Source organism: Odocoileus virginianus, chromosome 2 (genome assembly GCF_023699985.2).
Source record: "Odocoileus virginianus isolate 20LAN1187 ecotype Illinois chromosome 2, Ovbor_1.2, whole genome shotgun sequence".
NCBI lineage: Eukaryota > Metazoa > Chordata > Mammalia > Artiodactyla > Cervidae > Odocoileus > Odocoileus virginianus.
The window spans coordinates 26,177,399-26,193,221 of record NC_069675.1 but is presented as its reverse complement, the minus strand read 5'-3'; positions in this window follow the sequence as shown (position 1 = coordinate 26,193,221).

Here is a 15,823-nt window from a genome sequence, read left to right as displayed (position 1 = left end):
GAAAGCCCACAGCTTCTCCCCAGCCCAGAGCTTCAGAACATGCTGTGAGCAGCTGGGACCTCTCAGCTGGCCACAGTGCTAGTTCTCCCTGGGGTAAAATCAATGTCCAAGGCAGCCTGCTCTCAATTATCTGCCTTATGGCTTGTCTAAGGTAGAATAACTTCAGAGTGAGGGAGAGGGAGACTGGACAGAGGGGATGAGGTGAAGGAGGCCCTGACGAGGAGCTGGCAGAGCTGGAAGGAACCCTGACACGTGTCTCTGCCCGTTCCTTTTAGTTCCTTTTATCTATTGCCACATAACAAACCACCGCCAAAACGCAGGGGCTTCAAACAACCATTTATTTCCATTTCTCATGTTTCTGGGCTCAGCAGGGAAGCATTTCTTTTGGGTCTCCCCTGCGATGGGCTTCAGGTGGCAGCAGGATGCAGTCATCTCAAGGCTTAACCAGCCATGCCTGTGCCAGGCGTCCAGGCCCAGACGGTAGGAACAGTTTGAGGACACCTCCACACACTCTTCCTATGGGGCTACTTGGGCTCCCTCACAGCATGGTGGTCTCACAGCAGTGGACTTCTTACACCATAGCCGCTTTCTCCAGATAATGTGTTTCCAGAGTCCAAGACAGGAAGCTGCAAAGCTGTCAATAGCCTGACCCTGAAGCTACACAGTGTTACTTCCATTGACTCTAGTGCTTAAAAGGGCCAGCCCAGATTCAGTGCTGGAGAGACTACCCCAGGGCATGAATTCTGCAAGGCGAGGTTCAGGGCAGAGAAGTGGGGTGGGGGGTGTATTTTGGGAGAACTAGCTACCAGAGTATTCTTGCTGTGTAGCTGGGGCTGGGGTGGGACGACACCAGCCAGGGGTGGGGCAGTGGAGGGGGGCTGGTGGAGGCTGCCTATCAGCCCAGCTTCCAGGCAGAGCAGAAGCAGAATGACAATGACAGCCACTCTGCTCACTAATGTAAATGATACCCTCAGACCCTCAAAGAGTAGGGCTATGTGGAACAAACAACCAAGAAACCTCAGTCCTTATCCTGACTCTGGCTCCCTCTGACTGTGTCTCTGGGCAAGTCCCCAGACCTCTCTGGGCACTAGTTTCCTCAATTTTTCTATTTAAAAAAAAAAAAAAATTTATTTATTTGGCTGTGTTGGGTCTTAGTTGCGACCTGCACAATCTTTAGTTGCGACACGTGGGAACTAGTTCCCTGACCAGGGATCAAACCCAGGCCCCCTGCGTTGGGAGCACAGAGTCCTAGCCACTGGGCCACCAGTGAGGTCCCCCTCATTTTAAAATTGAGGCAGTTGGATGAAATCACTTAAAGTTTCTGCTCACCTCTGAGTTAAGGAATGTGTGTGTGTACGTGCATGCACGTGCATATACTAAGTCGCTTCAGTCATGTTTGACTCTTTGTGACCCCATGGAATGCAGCCCACCAGGCTCCTCTGTCCTGGCTTCTCCAGGCAAGAATACTAGAGTGGGTTGTCATGTCTTCTCCAGGGGATCTTCCCAATCCAGGGATGGAACCTGAGTCTCTTATATCTCCTGCATTGGCAGGCAGGTTCTTTACCACTGGCGCTACCTGGGAAGCCCTGAGTTAAAGAATAGAACATGTTTTTTTTTTTTTCCCCCATTTATTTTTATTAGTTGGAGGCTAATTACTTTACAGTATTGTAGTGGTTTTTGCCATACACTGACATGAATCAGCCATGGATTTACATGTGTTCCCCATCCCGATCCCTCCTCCCGCCTCCCTCTCCAACCCATCCCTCTGGGTCTTCCCAGTGCACCAGCCCTGAGCACTTGTCTCATGCATCCAACCTGGGCTGGTGATCTGTTTCACCCTTGATAGTATACTTGTTTCAATGCTGTTCTCTCTGAACATCCCACCCTCGCCTTCTCCCACAGAGTCTAAAAGTCTGTTCTGTACATCTGTGTCTCTTTTTCTGTTTTGCATATAGGGTTATTGTTACCATCTTTTAAAATTCCATATATATGCATTAGTATATTGTATTGGTCTTTATCTTTCTGGCTTACTTCACTCTGTAAGGAGTAGAACATGTTATATGAGTTCATGACAGAAATCAAGTCTCTCTCAAGAGGCAAGGAGACCAGAGTCCCAGGGCCATTCTCAGAACAGGCATGAAAACTAGAGGTGCTAAGTTAGCGGTCACTGATCTCCCCTCCTTTCTGCAGCAGCAAAACCCAGGTGGCTAATTGGTATGTGGTGTTCCAGAGCCCTGCCCATCACTTCCTGACTGTGCGCGTGTGTGCCTATGCATATATGTACACATGTGTATACTTGTTTATGTATGTGCTTGTGGGGATGTAAATGTCAAGCAAGTATCCCACTACACATTGTTTCTGCTCAAGAAAAGACTGCCAAATGGGTAGTTTATACTGGAAACAGCTCCAGTATTTATATAACGATGTGTTGCATGGCCTTTTAATTTAGTTCTCATTCCAAATGCATGACACGTCCTTTTGACACCTTGAAGAAATGTTTCTCAGATGGCAAGCTGGGCACTGCCGCTCCAGGCTGCAAAAGGAAAACACACAGCCCTGAAAATTAAAAGTAATTTAGGTCCTCTCAGGAAATGCCTCGCTTCAGGCTACTTGATGTGGTCATTTATTAAGTGACTTAATCAGGAAAGTAACGTAATCTCAGAGTAATTAAGTCCCTTTCTGGGCACTGCTGGATCCTCCCAATGATGAAGGGGGTAAATGCATTCATAGTGGGACTATCAGAAGACAATTGATTCTTAGGGCTGAGGAATGGTTAGCTGTTCCACTTAGGGCATCTCTGTTGCCAAGAAATGTACCTTAAATCACTGACTTTGGGGAAACTTCCCTTTGACTGAATTCAAGCAGTTTTCAACAAGGTTTCACTTGCCCTGCAGTGGGATGAGTTAGGGTTGTAAAATCATAGCCCATTAGGATCTGGAGAATTTTTCAAAATTCTCCTGGCCCAAGCTCATCTCATCTTTCTGCCAAGGAAAGAGGAGGAATGGTAGTGTCTGAGGCTGTGTACCCTGTCTCTGCAGATCTGAGACCAGCACCCAGGTCTTCTTTCAAGCAGTTCAGGGTGCTTGGCTACACCAGAGGAGAAAGGGACTCTCAGACTCTGTTGGAATAGCAGAGCGTCCAGATAACCAGATGTGGGACTTCCTTGGCGGTCCAGAGGCAGATTCCCTGCTCCCAATACAGGGAACCCAGGTTCGATCCCTGGTCAGGGAACTAGATCCCACATGCTGCAATTAAAGATCCCATATGTCACAACAAAGATTGAAGATCCTGGGTGTTTCAACTAAGATCCGGGGCAAACAACAAAGATCAAGGTCCTGCAGGTTGAAACTAAGATCCTAGGCAACCAAATAAATGAATATTTTTTAAAACATATAAATAAGGATTCATCTTTAACAACAACAACAACAAAAAAATCAGATGTGGCTCCAGTGATAAGCAGGGACAAAAGGACTCAATGTTCTAGGAGGAGAAACATCCTATGCAAAATGTGAACTGTTAAGTGAATGTTCAGGGGGAAAATTTGTTCAAAAATATCTTTTGAGGACCTACTATGTGCCAGGAACTACTCTAGAAACCAGAAATATAGCCAAGAACACAATCTCTGGACTAATGAGGGGAGACGGGAGGAAGGCAGAGGATATGAGAATGAGTGGATAAATAAGTGGATGGATGAGTAATTATAGGATGTATGGATAATTAGTCAATGGATGGATGTAAAGTTGCTACATTTAGAAAGATGTGTGTCTGCTAAGTTACTTCAGTCATGTCCGACTCTTTGCAACCCTATGGACTGTAGCCTGCCAGGCTCTTCTGCCCATGAGATTCTCCAGGCAAGAATACTGGAGCGGGTTGCCATGCCCTCCTGCAGGGGATCTTCTCAACCCAGAGAGTGAACCCATGTCTCCTGTGTACCCTGCATTGGCAGGCAGATTCTTTACCACTAGCACCGCCTGGGAAGCCCCTTTTAGAAAGATCAGAGAGCCATAACTCAGGAATAAGTTAGGGCCTGGATGCAGAAACCTGGAGTCCTGCCCTTCTTGGCAAGCCTGCAACACAACCAGAATCAACTCTCCTGCTCAAAACAACTTCAGTGAATATCCAGTCCTCCCTCCCATACCCTATGCGGCTCCAATATTTGCCTTTCACTTGAATCCAGGTAAATCTTACCATAGTGCCCCTCACCACCACTAGTCAAAACCCCTCGTACTCTGTGCTCAGGCTGACACCCCTCCCTAGCACGCCTTCATCTGTGCCTTTTGAGTCTTTGCCAACTCTCTACTCCTCCACTTAGCACACTCTGCTCCCCCCAGGCCTCTCATCCTGGCCTGCCTGGGCACACACCTAAACTCTTCTGGGAGGTCTGCTATACCTACTGGACCTGTCTTATCTCCCCCACACTCTGCTTCATTTTTAGTGCATCACAAATGGGAACTGTCTTCCCTCAGAGTTCCCAAGAGAGAGCCTGTTGCTGAGCGCACAAGACTTTAGGAATAACATAGACTCTAAGAGTAAATGGGAGGCAACCCCAGGACAAGTGCCTGCCTTGGCCTCACCCCTAGGAAACTCTGAAACCTGGGCTTTCCCCCTAGAACTGGTTCCATTAAGTCCCACCCACACCCACACCCTCTGCAGAGTTTTCCTGGAAGCAGTCCCTCAGAACCAAAACGGGGTTGAGGCCTACCTAGCTTTCTGGTCAGGGGTTAAGGAATAGGCCTCTTGGACTGTTTTATAACAAAAACTACTCTTCTGGTCTGGCCAGTGACTCAGCATCTTGGATCCCAAATGAAAAAAAAAAAAATCTACTTTCAACCTGGCATGCAGGAAAGGCACAGGGTCCAGCTGACTTTGTGAAGCCATGGTGCCAGGCTCTGCATCCAGCCGTTTGAAATCCAGGCGCCTAAAGCTCAAAGGGTTCTGCCAACCTCCTAATTAGTCAGCAATGAGGAAAGAGCACCTCCTGTTGGTGGGTTTGGCCACCCCATTTTATAGATGGAAAGTTGAGGCCTAAACATACCAAAACTTGTTAAGTTTCCCCAGGTTGTTCCTCTTTCTCTCTGAACAAATGAAAGATGAAGAAGTAACTCTTCCTCAAAACTGCTGCAACTCTGTACTGAAAGGAGGATCCCTAAATATACATCAGTTTCACACGGGGCCAGTTTTTGTGTCTGTGGCATCTGGTGAGTAATACACATTCTTTCTCAGAATAATATTTGCTAACATAAAATACTCATGATTGCAAAGAAAACCAATCATACTGAAGTATAACTATAAAAATAATTTTTAAAGTGATAAAGTATGTGTGTCTTTATTAACATTTTTTCTTTCTTGGTTGCACTGGATCTTCATTCATTGCTGCTAAGGCTTTCTCTAGTTGCAGCAGGCAGGCCCACTCTGCATTGCACTGGCTTATTGCAGGGGCTGCTCCTGTTGCAAAACACAGGATCTAGGCGCAGAGACTTCAGTAGTTGCAGCACGCAGACTGAGTAGTTATAGCTCACTGGCTTAGTTGATTCATGGAATGTGGGATCTTCCTGAACTAAGAATCGAACCCATGTCCCCTCCATTGGCAGGCAGATTCTTATTCACCCTACCACCAGAGAAGTCCTGAAACATTTTAAATTACAAGATCTAGCAGTGGGTCTGATCAGTACCATAATTCCTAAGTATTGATGAGCATAAGTATTTCAAGGTCCCTGGCAAAGGAAATGGCAACCCACTCCAGTAGTCTTGCCTGGAGAACCCCATGGACAAAGAAGCCTGGCAGGCTACAGTCCATGGGGTCGCAAAGAGTTGGACACAACTGAAGCAACTTAGCATGCACACACACACCAACTGTGACAGAAAAATATCTGTGTTTTCTGCCAGTGAAGAAGTCATGGGATTTGCTATATGACACAGGGAGCTCCACCCAGCGCTCTGTGACAAGAGATGGACGGAATGGGGTGGGAGGTGGGAGGGAGATTCAGGAGGCAGGGGACACATGTATCCCTATGGCCGATTCCTACTGACATCGGGCAGAAACCAACACAACATTGTAAAGCAATTATCCTTCAATTAAAAATAAATGAATTAAAAAGTCACCGGTATTGCCTAGTACTGCCATTGTTGATGCCTGCATTCTTGGAGGAGTTGCTAAACGTTGGCTGGAGGTTAGTCAAAATTAAGGTGCAATTTTTTTCCCAGCCAACTTCACAAACACCTTGAATGCTGTCCCCTGGACCCATTAGTTCGAATTTTCACAAACTGACTACTTAAAAGACGGGATCGTACGCAAAAGTCTGACACCATCATCCCAAACTTAAGTGCTCAACCCACTTCCACACACTCAAGAAAATCTGTCCTGAACTGAATCAAGTACTTCTCAGCCGTCCCACCATGTGCGGGGGAGTGGGTAGCACACCGTGCCTGTTCTTACCTCTCAAAGCTCCGGTGCTTCCTGGTTTGTTACTGATACCTGTTTAGTCGCTCAGTCTGTCTGACTCTGCGACCAGATGGACTGTAGCCTGCCAGGTTCCTCTGTCCATGGGATTCTCCAGGCAACAACACTGGAGTGGGTTGCCATTCCCTTCTACAGGGGAATCTTCCTGACCCAGGGATCGAACCCGCGTCTCCAGCATTGGCAGGAAGATTCTTTTACCACTGACCCACCAGGAAAGCCCCGGGCTCTTCCTAGAGGGGCTTTATTTTCATTAGACTATGTTTGGAAGCAGCTGGGAGTGTTAGATAACAGGCACCCTGACTGCTGAGGGGGAGACCTTTGCGGCAGGAAACGATCAAGAACAGTTCATCCTTAAGAAAATATCCTCCCTCCGACATCAGCCAGCTCAGGAGACTCGGGAGGGGGGCAGTCGGAAATGAATCTCCATTCCAGAGAGAGCCAGTTCTTTCAATGAGACACTTTCCCTCCTGCCCCCGCCATCGCTGAAATAAAATACCAGCAAGGTGTGGCACCGGCTCGTCCTCGCTTCCCAGCTCAGGTTGCCACTGGGACCCGCCGGGAGGAAGGGCGGAGGGACGGGGGAGGGGAGCGTCCCCTTGCACAGCGCTCAGTAGTGCGGGCGTCGATTAACTCGCCTGGCATCCAGGCCGGTTTTCAAATCCCCTTCCTCCCTTTGGTTCCTGCCAAATCGTGGACAGTGCATCAACATTAAGGAACAGGTATGTTACTCAGAGTAGTAACAGGACATAGTGACATGCCCAGACTGCAAGACTGCAAGCAAACTTTGGTTCAACCTACTCCTCTGCTTGCTTCACTAATTGAACCTTCCGCGCATCACAAGTATAGCACTTTATCATCTGTAAGATGGGCCTATTGAAAGTATTCACCTCATAGAAGTTGTCGGGGAAGTCAATGAAATCTTGCTTGTAAAGCCCTTGGCTTCCTGTCTGCACATAAGAGCATTCAAGAAAATATAGCTATTATTGTTCAATTAACAAAAACCATTTTGTAGCTTATTTGGGGACAAGGCACCTTGTTAGATGTTGGACTATGCCCATGACCACGCATGGGCAAGTGCTACTGGGAGAAATTCTTCAACCCAGTTCACTCTGAACTGTTATGAGGGGGATATTGGTGTGTGAGGAAATTGCCCATATTTACTAAAGGCTGAAAACAGTACTTGCCCTTGATGAGAAGGAGACCTCTTCTCACGTGCTGTGCGATGGAGCCAGTGAGTGCAAAGATTCTTCCACTCTTTTGCTCGTCAGGCTGAGGGCTGCTTTGAAGGGAGAGGAAAGCTTTGTCCTTGACCCCAAAGGGGTGCTATTAATAGAAACTCCAAGGAAGCACAAGGCCTCCCAGGGTTGGCTGTGCCCCAGCAGCCGCCCTTCCCCCGCACACACCACAGATTCAGGCATGAGTGCAGGACAGTGACATCCTGCAACAGAACGCCACCTTTTGTGGGTATGTGCATATAAGCGTGTCCTTGGAGAGAGGACTTTCCTCACATTTCCAGTGGGGTCTCTGACCCCCAAAGTTGAGAACCATTGCTCCTCAAATTAGTTTTGTCCCATTCTGCATGATTCTCAGACTACAGTGTGAGCACCAACTCCCTTTCTGCAACATGACTGCATTTGCCATCCATGGCTGTCACTTGATAGGGCCATGTAAAATTGAAGAATTTTATTGTACAAAATATGTAGAATTCTGTATTTTTCTACATATTTTGACTTTTCCCAGAAATCCCACTCTTGCTTTGGAGAGCTGGAGGGATATAGGTGATGAATATAAACGCTTTGAGGCCTTCCTAGCTAAGGTGGGTCAGGAAGACAGCATTCATCCAAGCAGTGAGCCCTGTGCTCACCCAAGGAGACTTTCTGAGTTCATCACGCTCATGCCCCTCTCTCCATCCTAATTCTCTCTGATGTTCAAAGTCCAAATCAAGATGATCTTTTCAAAGAAGCCTTCCTTTTCCAGCCAGTCTCGCAGTATTTCTTCCATCTTGACCTCCTCGCCCCAGTCATACTGATAAGTAGTGGTGTGTGGTCTTGTTATCTCCTACTCCATACAGATTGGTTCTGTTGCCCAACCCATCTATAAACTTCTAGAAGGCAGAACAGTTTCGCTTTTCTTTTCTCCCCCTCACAGAGCCTAGCACAGAGTTGGACATGGAGTAGAAGCCCTTTTATTAATAATACTCCTTAGATCTGATACTTGAGGAAAAGAAGTATATTTGTTACATTGACTAGAATGGAATGAGATTGAAATGAACTGAGTCACTGGTCAGCATTTTCAGTATTGATATAGGTGACATTTGACTGTCTGGAAACATCTCAGATTAAATATAAATTAGAAAAAAAAAATCCCAGTAGAAACTATGGATTCTTTAAGCCTGGCCCCATCTCCAGCCACGTGCTAACTATCCTCAAAGTTTATAATGCATTGACTGTACAAATTTTTCTAATTAAGAATGCTTGCTATTTAGAAGGAGAAAAGCTCAGTAACTAAATGTAATTATATTTTCTAGTTTCAACTCCTACCCCTCTATTGAGGTCTCTATCCCCTAAAAACTCCAAATCATGAACCAACTCTCATGATAGTCTGGTTTGAGGGTGACCTTGAGATATAAACTGCATTGAGAGTGAGATGGTCCACATGGTTTCAAGAATTATTTCCTCATGTGAGCATGAATGTGTGTATTCATCATTTCCCATGAATATATGTGTGTTCTGTGTGTCCATATGTGTATGTATAGGTATTTGCCTAAATATACATTTGTTTATATGTATGTGCATACTCCTGTTTGAGTCTTTGTGTGTGTGTGTGTGTGTGTGTGTGTGTGTGTGTAAATTCCTCCACATACCCTTTGAACAAAGACCCTAAATTAAACTCCTGCTAAGGCTACAAAATACATTGCTGAATAACCTTTGTGGGTTTAATTTAAGCCTTTCCCATGAGGAAATCTCATTTTATAAAATGTTCATGGAGTTCACAATCTGAATCTGCTCTCTATGTTTATCTCAACCTCAGTGCTTTTTTCCCGGGTCTGCTCCAGTCCTAGCCCTGGCTCCCACCGTTCCCCTTTTCTTATAACCTCAGTTGAATACAAGGAACACTCACCCACTCCTATTTCACTTGTATCCACATTACATTATTTTGTTTACTCTAAGCATTAAGGTGTTATTTGAAATTACATATTTTTGCCTGAATGTTCTATGTAGAAAGTTACAGTGCATATTTTTTGAGGAGGAAATATGTCAGCTGGTAGTACCAATCTACTGAGAATCAGGAGCTCCAATGCCCCTGTAATTATTCATCAGAGGCTGAAAGCAGGAGAGAGGAGGAGTTATGAGTTGCACAGCCATGGGTGGAGATGACTACCTGTTGGTTTCATAGCTCGTCACAGACCCAACCATGAAAAGACCTGAACTTCTAGGGTCAATGCTGGAGGACTGTGTCCAGAGTGACTAGGAATATGTGTTCAACAGCATGTGATTTCCTGTGCCTGGACACCTCCACGGACATGAACGTGTGTGTGTGTGTGTGTGCGCGTGCACACGCATGCAGGTGCATGGGCACATGTGTGATGGGCAACACCTCATGACCTCTGTTTTCAAACACACCAAAAGGCCAGATGCTTTGGGACTTCAGCCTACATAGATTAACTATGGAGCAGACTCAGCTTATGGAATCTAAAATTGAGAGTCATGTGCAGTAAGAAGTTCAAAAGAGCACCTTCAAGAACCCAGATCATGTCAGCTCTAATAGGGGGGTCTGCCACTGATTTGTAAATGCGTCACTATACATCCATCTGCTGGGACAGGGTGAAGGGTCCTTGAGATGTTGTATGGGATAGACTAGACTTTAAAAAGGAAAGGGTGTGATGGGAACAGAGGGCAGAAGCTGACTACGGAAGATATGGTTGTACCTGCAGCCCAATGTCCACTTTGCAAGCTCTTCCTAGGCAGCATTAATTCTGGCCAAATAAACTTGTAACAATATCAAAACTTTACCAAACATGGTAGATTGCAGGCCACCTGTGACCCTGCTTCAGGGTGGGCTCTGTTCCATCTTCTTTTTCATCTCATCACATGGGCTGGAGCTGGACCTATCTGGGGTACAAGGGCAAAAGAAGAAAGAGTCCTGGTGCCACCCTGCCATATTTCTAGAAGCATCTGCTCATCTACTTTCATCAGTCCAAGCCTGTCTTATGGCGAAGCCCAGGGTCAATAAGGCATAAGCAGGTGGTGATGGGTGTCTACCAGAGAAGTGGAAGAGTGGGTAGAAATCACTCCAGATGGCTGAAATCTTGAGAAAGAGTTGGATAACATGGAAAATGAGCTAATACATGCAAAGACTGATGACAAAGGGCCTCTGAAGCCATGCTAAGGAGTCTACATTTCATCATGAGGTTAATGGGTGCCATTAGAGGAATTTAAACATGAGAATAGGACAGTCATATCTGGACTCTAATCTGGAAGCTCTGACTGATTTATGATGGATGGACTGGGGAAGGCACCACATTGGGGAGTGGGGAGAAGGGGGAAGCAAAGGAACTAATCTGTTTAATGCCTCCATGTAGCAGGCCCTAGACATGGGCATTCCATTGCAAACTAGAGCAGTAGCCCTCCAAGCACTTCATTCTCCCAAGGCATGGCTCACAGTCCTGGGGGACTGGGCATGGTGCCATATAGCCCTGCCCAGGCACCCACCCATCCACCCAGCATCCCTGACTGGAGTGGGAATCACTGGACTGAAGACAAGCCTATAAGATTCTCTCTCTCTCTCTCTCTCTCTCTCTCTCTCTCTCTCTCTCTCTTTCTCTCTCTCAAGAATTAGGAACAGAGGCAGAGATCTTGGAGTGCCTCCTGAATGCCCAAAGAGGGGAACACATGAAAAGGTAGGGAAGTATTAAAAGGAGAAGAAACAGAGAAAGCTGCTCTTCCCAGAGAGAAAAAAGATTCTCAGACAGAAGTAGAGAAAGGAGACCCTTCTGCCACCCAGAGGGAGGAAAAGTGTTGCCTTGATAGCTATTTTCCAGTTTCTGGTTCCACCCCGCTTAAGGCCAGTGGTGTTCCCTGCCCTTCAATCCATGTGAGCGCCCTGAATCCTTGTAAGAAATTCATTCTTTTGTTTCTTCTGTTGGTCTGAGCGGATTTCTGAGCTTGTGCTCAGCCCAGGCACACTGGGGGCCATGAGTACACACCAGAATTTACCAGCTTGGGGCTAAGACTATCACTGTACAGTTTGCCCTGGTCACAGCGGTCTCCTACTCTGCAGAGGCTTCAGGGAGCAAAGGCCACAAACCCCAGGGTCTGGAGGCTGAAACCTGAGGCAGGCAGAGCTGGCTTCTCCTAGAGCTTACACCCATCTTCCTGACACCTACAGGGAACTCTAGCCTCTGAGAGCTGGAAATGCCTGGGGAACCTGAGTTCAGAGAGAAAAAGGCTTGGGGGTAAGAGAGGAGAGTTTGATGAAAAAGCACGCAGTCATACAGGTCAGAGCATAGACTCTGCAGACAAACAGCCTGGATTCAAGAACTCAGCTCTGCCATAGCTGCTGGACTTGGACTTAATGTCTCTGAGCCTCAGTATCACCACCTACAAAATGGAGCAGGTAATTATGCCTGGCTTGTGGAGGTGTTTTGAGATGATGTGAGCTAGCACAATGCTTCCTAATATTACTTTTACTATTGAAAAGGAACTAATGGCAGCAAGGCTTATGGCTTTATGGATTTTGATCTTAAGAACTGAAATTGCAGAGGCTCCTTATCAGCTGTATGACCTTGGTCAATTTGCTTAACCTCTGAACTATCTCCTCCTTTGAAAATGCTAATACTACCCAGTATATAGGATTATGGTACCCACTCTGCATTAGTATACTGTTTTTGATATAGAAGATACTCTACCCATCAAAGACATTAGAACAGGTACTCCTGGCTGTCTCTCTCAAGGAGCATGGGGCTGACAAGGAAGGAGTTAGAGAGAGGAGGGGAGTTGCTTTGTTTACTCTAGGTAACATATACACAGTTCACACCCACCCAAGGAGCTTTCATTTTGAGTTCTTGCTTTGCACTCAAGGCTGAGAACAAACACAACAGGGGGAGAAGCCTCAGTCCCAACCCCAAAGGAACATGCAATGTCACACCCTTATGCAGCTATCTTTTCTTTGAGAACTGTCTTAATGAGACAAAAACCCTGGGAATGCCATAAGATAATGCAAAATATTATGGCAGCTGAAGTTCTCTTGTTCCTCTCTGAACCAAGACCCAGTCTTTTCACATGCTTAGCTCATTTCCTTTTCCCCAACCCTTGGGAGCAAAGTAAAAGTGTTTGTTACGCCTACTTTTTATTCCCGCTAGACTGGGAAACTGACTCCATAACACTGTACAGCTTACCCTTGGTCACACTGTTACTTAGTGGCAGAGGCAGGATTTAACCCAGATAGCCTGACACCAAAGCCCACACTCTCCAAGGCTGCCATGGATGGTGAACTGCTGACACCAAGGGAGTTGCACATGTACAAGCTCCTGTCTTTCCAACTGCTCCAGAACCTCCCGTCACACACCTGAGCACTTCCCATGATGCCTAGCCCAGGTCTGGGAAATGAGGGGGGCTTGATAACACTCGTCATGTTGAAATTAAATCTGCCTTTAGACACTTAAGTCAGATGCTTTCTGGAAGCACACTGAACATATGCAATTGCGTAAACACACCATCCTATCATCCCAATGACAACAGCCTCAATTATTGAGCACCTACTTTCAACCAGGTGTTCACAAACTTTTATCTCCAGTCCCCAGTGCAACTGTATTCAATAAGCAAATGGTGAATGCTTTTTGTGTGCCAAGCACTGGTTGTTATCCTCAAAGGCAAAATAAGGCCCCAAGATTGAGTGACTTACTAAAATGGCAAGTCTGGACCAAGGACCCAGGCCTGTATGCTGCCAAAGCCCATGTCCTCTGCCCCAACAGCCTACCTTCCCCCATATGAGAGCATTTACTAACAGTGCAACTGTATTAGAATGGGTGGAACAAAGATGGTAATTTCCAGAAGGCCAACCACACCTGTCATCCCCAAACAGAATGCTACAGTGCTACCACAGGACATCTATTACAGGCTGACATTGACCTGGTCCCTCTGCAGTGGTCTCGTGCACCGGTTTCCCTGAGCTACATGCCATCCCTGGTAGGGCTATATCTTGTTTCTACCTACTTTATTAAAGCATTCTCACAGTACTGTGCATAAATTAATTAGCACACATTCTTCTAAAAGAAACAGCCCCTGGATTTTAGCCTTAATTCACAGAGACAACAAAATACAGTATTGGATTTCCAAGTTAAGAACAATCCTGGCTTTTTCCAGGTTCCCTTTTCAAGCGCATACTTACTGGAAAGCCCTGTGTGGCTGCCTTCAATGGTGGGGTGGGAGTGCCCTCTGGCCCAGGCATAGCTACCCAAGTCAGGAGAGCCAAGAGCAGTCACCAGTCAGGGGAAGGGGGTATCACTGATGAGTGGGGCTGATGCATTGTAATTAATGGTAATAAAAATAGATACTGCAGGAGAGAGAAGTGCCAAGCCAGGAATCCCTACTCTCGGATAGAATTTCTCACAGGTAATGGAAAGAAGAAAGAAAAAAAAAAAAGTCACTTCTAACAGGAAACCTGATATACACGTTGCCTACAGAGGATTTTTGTAAAGTAACTAAGGAAATGCAACTAAAGAAGCAGCCCCACAAAAATGAGAATAGCTCAACTTGGAAAACTCTCCTACAGCCCAAGGGAACCTGGTACTGCTACAGGCAATTAGATCTTGAATTGCTAAGAGCACAGCGTTGCGTCTGTAGCTTCTAGGTAGCCCTTGGGAGGCTACAGCAGCCAGGACTTCTGGCTGGAGAACGCCATGAGTCTTCCCCTGCAAAGGAGGGAGGGAAAGAAGCAGGCTGGAAGCAAAGCCCAGGAGGAAAGAGGAAGAAGAGGGCCATTTTCTTATTGACCTGGTACTTCCCAGTTGTTGCTGACACTCTAATCCCATTGGTCATTCAGGCATCCGTTCGAACATCTCCTGGACGCCCACTGTGTGCCAGGCAGATCCAGAGTCTCCAGGGGGCACATGCGACGGTGAAAAGCCAGTGACGGTCCCTCAAGGATCATGCGGTCAAATCCTGGCAACTCAGTGCGCCCCGGGACGGGTGTGTGTCAGTCTCCGAGGGAGCGCGCTGCACGGACGCGCCCCACATCTCGTGCCCTGTCTGCCCGCGCGACCGGCCGGTTAGTGCGGAGGTGGTGAGCAGGAAGGAACCGGCAGCCCTCCCCCGGCTGGGCTAGAGGCCTACGGGAAACCGCGCACCGACCCACCGACCCACCGACCCACCGACCGGGACTCTGGGACCTCCCGCGTGGGGGCGCTCGCAGGCAGAGCCGGCGGCAAGGCAGGGCCGGGTGCGCGGGCCCTCCGCGGTTCCGCGGAAGAAAGCCGGCGGCGGACTTCCGCGGCTTCTTAACCCGAAGCCTAGAACCTGGCCCCCTCACCTGGATGCCCGACGCTCCGCGCCCCGCAACCCCTTCCTAGGCAAAGGGTCCCGCTGCCCCTGCCAGCCTGGGAGGGAGCGCCGCGCGGGTAGGAAAGGCTCCGGGACCGAGCCGGGACCGTGGGCGGAGACGGAAAACCCCGAGCCGGGCCAAGCGTCGTAGGCAGGCTGGCTGCGCCCGGAACCTGGGGACCCGTCTCAAGTCCCACTCGGCCCTGGCGCCACCCCGGGCCGATTCCCCGGGTTTGCCGGCCTCCAGACCAGCCCCGAGTTCTAAGTTCTCGCTCTTTTCGTTTGAGCAAGATCCCCTGTGAGCCCGCGGCCTCCAAACCGTTTGCTCGAGAGGGCGCTCCAGGCCGCCGCGTGGGTTCGGAGCGAAAGGCCGGCAGGGCGGAGGGGCAGCGGCGGCCCCCGCGGGATCCTGTTGCTCTGGCCCTGGGAGCCCCGGGCCGGGCCAGCCACGTGCGGTGCAGGCGACGCCCCGATTCGCGCTGTTTCGCGAGAGCGGCCACCCGGAGCCCAGTGCCCTGCTTCCGCACCCGGGCTCGGGGCGCCGCGGCAACCGTCTTCAAAAACGGAGAATTCCTGCGAGCGGAATTCCCGGGCCCTGACCTGCCCCAAACGTCGGCCAAAACAGAAAATAGTGGGGTGCGGCGGGGCGTGGAGGGGGTTTGGTTGTAGAGGGCAGGCGGAGGCGAGGCGATGCGAGCCCGCTTTCAACGAAACGAGAGCGAGGCCCAAGCAGGAGGCCAGGTCTCGGCGAGCGTGCGCGGGAACGGGGCTTTGCCGCCGCGGCCCGCCCACCCCTGCTTCCCCAGCCCCAACCCCAGCCCCG